The following is a 5993-nucleotide window of genomic DNA, read 5'->3' on the forward strand; positions in this document are numbered from 1 at the left end:
GACTTTTATACCGTACACCCCACCCTCCTCCACCGCCTTCCACGAGGCGCCCTCCCCATGTTAACTCTTTGAGCCCCTTCTTGGCTCAACGCAACCTCATTTCAAAACCAAGTAGAAATCACAGTTTTTCTTCTTCTTCTTTTGGGACATTCTAAAATGCTTAATGGGAAAACGACTTCAAGACAGTCATTATCCAAATTCACATGCATGTGTTTTCTTGAACCTCTGAAAATATCAAAACAATTGGCAGTGAATTATGGATTTCATAGCCATGAAGCCTTTTCCAAGACTTGAGAAAAAGCTGAACGCGGCGCAGTGATAGAAAACTACAATCGATCGTCACTCAAATTCGTATGCGCATCTCTACCTATGCCCACTTAATATTTGGATTTTTAAGGAGTTGAGTGTTTTTTCTCTCACTCTGGGAAAAAAGAGGAACACTTGGTGTGGACATCTCAAACAAGACCCACATCAATCCCTGAAAATATCAACCAACCTATATTTTGGATTTTATTAACATTACCATCTTCCTAAACAAAGGGTACTCATGCTTAATGAGAAAAATGCTTAATGACCGTAAAATCCCAGATACTGTGCCGATCGTTTTGGTATTTTTAGAGATGTGCATATGAATTTTGGGTGAAGATTCACAACAGTTTTATGGCATTAAGCAACATTAAGCTTTTTCACACATGCATAAAGTGTTTAGAAATGTTGTCTTCTTTCTCTTGTACATTCGTAGTTGCTTCAGCTTTTTTCAGCATAATAATTGTGGGGTAGTCATGTAGCGCCTGACAATGTGCACTTTTTATTGCATATTTAATTACTAGTGCCCTGATTTGTAGTCTGTGAGTGTGACACGTTAAACCCAAAGTCGTCATATCTGTCGACTTTCTTTGTGTGTTTTCTTACAAGATTTATGGTTGGGAAATAAATTGCGCTCAAAATAAAATGCAGTTGTGCTCCGCTGTGTACTACAATCAGAATTAAAAAGCGAATGAGAGGGACCCCTGCTATGAGTGGAGGATAGGGGCCGAGCCCGGTTGTGAATTTCAAAATTCCACAAGTGATTGATGGTCCCACTTAAACAGTTCATAACAAACAACAGATGCCACAAGGCAAAGCAGTACACGAAGATCCTCAATTCACTTGAGCGTAGTTTCCTGGCACCAAGATGCCACAGAGAGTGCAAAAGCAATTTGTTGTCTTTGAAGTCAGATCATTGGCATTCAGGATTGTCACAGGAGGAGATGTTTCGATTCCTCATATGGAATGTAAATGTACATATATTTCTATTTTTAAAATGGGGGTTGCCTTCAAGTGGGTCTTTCTGTTTTTATGTTTTACCCAGTAAGTAAGTGTCATTATAATGATAACACAGACCCAGGAATAATCTCATTTGATATAGAGATTTATCCGTCACAATAATAGCTGTGTTGCAATGACACCGCCTGAACAATTTAAATCAGCAAAGTTTTTCACGTATACATACCGTCGCAGGGGTGAGGTGGCCCTCAGGAATTCAGTTTCCCTAACGGCTGGTCAATTCCCAGCTGAGATTGGCCCGCATCAAGGGCCAGTCCAACCCCAACGGTGCCATCCGAAAGTCACCAAGAGATGCTACCATTCACAAACGATAAGTAAGAATCACTTGTCAGTTAATGATGAGTGGCTCGCATTTATTGCTAAGAATTCATCCAAAGGCGCACTCACTATTTGGCAAGCAGGGGAAAACAAAATCTTGACTTTACCTCGAAGCTTCCAACACTGCAGCAATCTTGTGTTGCTGTCTTATTTGGGCCAGACCCAGCGGAGCTGTCTGAATCATGTAAATCTCTCCTTTGTCTGCTTCACTTCAAAAATCACTTGCCACAATTGAAAGATCTCCCTCCAAATGGAAAACAGAGCGCAGAGAGGAAGACATTGGCTGCTTTGGACACAGTGGTGGACATCAAAGCATGGCAGAGGATCCCCCTTTCGAATAGCAGCTACATGCCATTCCAATAAGTGCAGTCTATTTGGATGTGCAGTTCAAACGAGGGCTGGTGCAGGCTGCTCGCTGGGGCCTTGCCACCAGACATCTGGCGGCGCAGATGTTTTGAATGCCACTCAAGACCATTTGCCATTTGGGTTGAAGCTGAGGCCAGTTACAAGTGACTGCAGGCCAGTCTGGCTACACACACACACAAGCGTTACCCGCATCACCTTTGAGTCAGCACACATTATTGGAGTCACAATTCGAAGCTGTTGTATTTTGAATAAAGGGTGGAGTCGGAGTTGTTTTTCACACCAGCACACGCAGACAAATTCAACAAGATATGGTTGATGAGTTAAGCTTCAATTGATAAGGTGTCGCAGGTCACCGTTCACCATAGCATTTCAACTACAGTATAAGACTCGACTTTTTTCACCCTCTCAGTTTTAACGCCTGCATCTTAACAACAATGTGGCTTATTTACTTATTGCCCCGATTTTAGGAGTGTCATACTCTTATATACTACTCGTATATACTATATAATACTCTTGTCTATTCTGAGCTTCTCTTTAACTCACCAAAATTGCCTTGTCTTTTCATAAACATTCCGATGAGCCCCCGCAATGAAGTGTTAACTTTTTAAATAAAATCCACCCCCATTGAAGCATTTGGATCAGTATTCACATCTGCTCTGCTCAAGCACGTACCCTCATCGCGGCAAAAATGTGACAATTTGTTGTTGGGCATATTTTATTGGAGCACCAGTGATATTTTCTTGGAAAGCCTTGTAGCTTTGATTTGACATCCATGGGCGCCATCTTAGAGCTGACATCTTAGAGCTGTATGAATATGATCTTTGTCCTTACAAGTAAGAATTTTCACTGCTCTATTAGCACTGCTGAGAACTAAACCATAGAACTAAGGTACACATCTACTTCTGTCAGCTTTCAATCCTGTTTCGGAAATTGGAGAAAGCCAATTTTCACAAATATGCTGGTGAATCGATCAACTTATAATGTTATCTTAGTTGCTTGAAATTTTGACGTCACCAAAACGTCGGGGGTCTATTAGTTTATTCCACTATTGTATGACATTTCTTCACACTAGTCAGAGAAGTTTTGCATACTTATAGGACAACTGCATGTTACAAATGTGGCAAAACTGCATTAGTTGACATCTGTGCACTACTAGAGTACTACTAGTGAAGCGCAAGATGCTAACATGTGGGATTTTATCATGTCACTAATATTATTAGTCTGCTAAATGGCACCTACAGGTGTGCAGAATTATCTTACAAGTGCGCACAAAGAGTTTACGATCACATGAACCTTAAGATGGTTATCAAGGACATCAAAAGCTGGTTAGATTTAAACCGGAGCTCCCTAAACAAATATGCATTTCCCCCACTGTGCTTTGTACAAAAATGCAGCTGCTATGTCTGTGCATGTCAGAGTTTGACTTTCTGCATCATCACAATAGGGACGATTGTTTAGCACCCCTACTTGTGCGATGATGGTCTGAGTCATTTTTTTGCAGAAGAGATCTGTTACGTGTCCCACCAGCCGACCGTACAGCCTCACCTTAGCTGTTCACATCTGAAAACAGCTAGAAAGAGATATGAAGAGGAAATATGAGCCTCCCGTTCTCCATCGCCTGTTGATCTATATGAAACAGCACATTGGCATAACGTCACGGCATGGAGGGGCGAAGAGACTGTTTTGTATGGTTTCAGGCCCATATAGGAGCCAGATGTGAATATTCACTGACACAACAAAGTGATCCGCTCGAACCGTTTGATCCTGTGGGGGTCTGTCTTTTTATTCCACGTCTCTTTTATTCTGTGTTTCTCTCATGGATATGCAGACTCTAAAATGTCACCTGGTAAAGGATATGTATATCTTGCGTCATCTTGTAAAGCATATCCTGCCATTTCAGATTGTGACGGATATGCGGGCAAATCTAGTTCATCTTGCAACGCTGCGTATGGTACATTTTCATCTTGTTAAGGATATGCATATGACAATGTTCATCTATTCATAATTTGTCATCATGTAAAACATATGTAGACCATCCCATATATTCTCATAAAGGAATTTCTTCTCATGCCTTTGGTATGTTGTCTATAGATATATAGAACAAAAAATATTGAATCTTGTAAAGGTTGGGGTTATACTAGTGCATCTTGCACCAAATGATATGTACATATGTATAGTATATCACCCCAAGCGTCTTGTAAATGCATACCCACTATTAAAAAGGATCAACAGTGCTATTTCATCAGAAGAAGTAATGCATAACACACGATTTACTCATTTTAAACTGTATTGCATCATATATATGTGAAGAGCTTTGCCAATTAATAGTGCACTGTGTGTGCTTTTAAGTTTTGCCCCATTGAAATCGCGTGAGCATGTTCAAATTTGCCAACTGTTCTTGTGCTGTTACAATTTACTTTGCAGTCTTGTTTGTCTGGTGTTCTTTGGTGCACTGTAAAGGCTACACATGTACAATTTCATTATGTACAACATGGGGTCTCCTGAAAAGTACCGATGATTTTGGAGGCATGACAATTTGTGCTGTGAGACTTTGACATGGTGATGAGACGGGTGAGCACGTCCACCTCACAGTGCAGAGGTGCTGCGTTCGATTCAGACTCTGGCCTTCCTGTTTGGGGTTTGCATCTTCTCCCCGTGCTTGCGTGGGTTTTCTCCGGGCACTCCGGTTTCCTCCCACATTCCAAAAACATGCATGGCAGGCTGATTGAACACTCCAAATTGTCCCTAGGCGTGAGTGTGAGCGTGAATGGTTGTTCGTCTCTGTGTGCCCTGTGATTGGCTGGCAACCGGTTAAGGGTGTCCCCCGAAGACAGCTGGGATAGGCTTCAGGCATGCCCACAACCCTTGTGAGGATAAGAAAATGGATGGTTGGATGAACATGTGTGCTGTGGGAGATGATCCAGGTTCACTTAAATTCGAACAAAAATGTGAATAGAGTAATCCCTCGTTTATCGCGGGGTTACGTTCCATAAAGAACCAGTGATATGTGAAATCCGTGAAGTAGTGAGCTTTATTTTATTAGTTATGATACAATACTGAACTATGTATACAATGAAACCAAAGACCAAAACCTGTTTTCTGGCACAAAAAAATCCCAAACAAATGTTTTCAACGAATAACGATTTTTTGGAATTACTGTCCTGTAAAATAATATTTTTAATAGTCAGTACGAGGTTGGACTGTTCACGTCGGTCAGTGCCTTAGCCAATCAGGATGTAGAACGCAATTCACTGTTTAAAAGCATTTAAAAAACTGCACTAAAAAAATCCGTGAAACAGCGAAGCCGCGGAAAGTGAACCGCGTTAGAGCGAGGGATCACTGTATATCTATAAATAATGTATCTTCTTTTTTTTCTATCGATGCCAGCGACTATAGTGACGGACAGAGCAATTATGTTCTATTCCACTAAATATGTGTCTCCATCATTCCAGCGAATACTTTTTTTGACATCTTTGCTTGGTAGTGGGCCGTGACATTTTTCTATTTTAAAATACGCGCCTTGGCTCAAAAAAGGCAAGAAACATTCTTGGAAGGGATATGCATATCATGCGTGTTACATTGTATCCAAGAAGTCTTCCAATTTCTTCTTCAAAATGTGATCACAAAGTTGTTTACACAGAGTCAAAAAACAAAGACGGCGATAACCCCCGAGGGAAAACAAGTGTCGACTGGAGCCCATCTGACACATTGTGAAAAACACATTTTTCATGCATCCATAATCGTTAATCAACTGATTACCCCATTGCAGGAGAATTTGGAGCTCATTGCGTTAATTGCCGGTTTAGGTTTCTGTTGGCTCAGGTGTTGCATACCCCGCATGCTTACCTTCACAACTGTTGCAGTTTGTGTGCGTCAAAGGGAACAAGCAGGTCTTTAAAACATCAACAATAGAGCTGTGAAAAATATGAGACGTCTTCCAATAAAACAAGCCCCAACACAGGGTTTTGAAGGATCAACACACG

Source organism: Hippocampus zosterae, chromosome 11, assembly GCF_025434085.1.
Source record: "Hippocampus zosterae strain Florida chromosome 11, ASM2543408v3, whole genome shotgun sequence".
NCBI classification, from domain to species: Eukaryota; Metazoa; Chordata; class Actinopteri; order Syngnathiformes; family Syngnathidae; genus Hippocampus; species Hippocampus zosterae.